The 1,657-nt window shown below is 38.5% G+C and overlaps 1 pseudogene; it reads left to right on the forward strand.

Annotated features, from left to right (window-relative positions):
* Window positions 1-349: 349 nt before the first annotated feature.
* Window positions 350-1,123, forward strand: LOC102898158 (annotated as a pseudogene).
* Window positions 1,124-1,657: the final 534 nt, after the last annotated feature.

Genomic DNA, 1,657 nt, shown 5'->3' on the forward strand with positions numbered 1-1,657 from the left:
GTTGATGATGATAGCAGGAAACTGGATAGATAAATAGAAAACTGTACTACTTAAGGCAATTAATCGTCTAAACTTTCTGAGGAGCAGTTCAGCATTACTTGTTCTTCATACCTCATAGGGCTAGTCTAAGGTCCAAACGCAATATATATATATATAAATTTTGTGACATCTAAGTGTCATGCAAGTGTAAGGTATAATTCCTACCAGTAAAAAGTATGATTAAGAAGTTGATTTTGGGTCCCTTTCTGGTATTAAGTTGTGTGAAGTAGGCTCATGGGTCTCTGAGACCCGAAAGTCGAGAGTTTCTTTGCATCCAGGGGACTGTGCCAGCAGCTCAGTAGCAGTAACCATGTCATAAAACGAATATATTGAGTTACACTATAAGTACTATGGATATCGTTTGGATTACCAAGAGAAAAAGAGAAAGGAGGTTCATGAACATTCAAAGAAGGCAAAAAAGATGATTGGTCTCAAAGCTGAGCTCTACCATAAACAGCACCACGCTGAGAAAACGCAAATGAAAAAAACTATCAAGATGCATGAAAAGAGAAACACCAAACATGATGGAAAGATGGAAAGAATGGTGGAAAGACTCCACAAGGAGCAGTACCTGCATGCCTATTGGACGGAAAGGGACAGTTTCAGGCTAAAGTACTTTCCCAAATGATTCAACAAAAACAAAAAGAGAAAGTGGGAAAATGACTGCCCAAAGTTTGTACCCAGGGAGAAACAGAGGTATTAAAAGTTATTCAAACAGCAAAGATGAAGAAGAAAGCTTGAAAGAGGATGGTTACTAAAGCCTGCTTTGTTGGAGATGACTTTACTCTAAAACCACCTAAATATGAAAGATTCATTAGGCCAATGAGCTTACATTTCAAGAAGGCCCATGCACACGTCCTGGACCAAAAGCCACCTTTTGCCTGCCAATACTTGGTGTAAAGAAGAATCCTTCATCTCCACTTTATACAACTTTGGGTGTCATTACCAAAGGTACTGTCATTGATGTGAATGTGAGTGAGCTGGGTTTGTGACACAAAGAGGCAAGGTTATTTGTGGACAATATGCTCAGGTTTCTAACAACCTTGAAAATGATGGATGCATAAATGCAGTCTTGCTGGTTTGATAGTAGTTTCATACAAGTAACTCCTTATAATTATTGAAGACTGAACCAATCAGGAAAACCACCTTTACTGTGACATTTCTGAGTACTATCAAACAGCTTACATGTCTTCATTAATCAAGAGAACTCTATTTTTTTTTATTGCAAAGAACATTAAAATGGCCAAGTTTTACAAATTGGTCTTTATTTTGGGTCTTTATTTCTGTTTAGCATTTAGATGTTCATGAAATTGAATGATTAAAAAAGCAGTCATAGAAATACCCTTTTAAAAAGTTGATTCTGAATACTTATTGGATACAGAAAAGATGATGATAGATATTTCACAGAAGAGTTGTAGACAAAGTTTCCGAAATAACTAATAAGAGTATCATTGAGCTGTATAGTCCAGGCCAAGTGACCTCCCCACAGCAGGCAGATTCCAAGTATGCCAAACATTCAATTGAATGGGAAACTGCTGCCTGCTCACATGCTGCCCCCACCCCCTCCAGCTCAGGGACCCCTCCAGCTGCCCATTGACATCAGGCGGATGTCTGTCTG

This window comes from Pteropus alecto, unplaced genomic scaffold (genome assembly GCF_000325575.1).
Source record: "Pteropus alecto unplaced genomic scaffold, ASM32557v1 scaffold7, whole genome shotgun sequence".
Classification (NCBI taxonomy): Eukaryota; Metazoa; Chordata; class Mammalia; order Chiroptera; family Pteropodidae; genus Pteropus; species Pteropus alecto.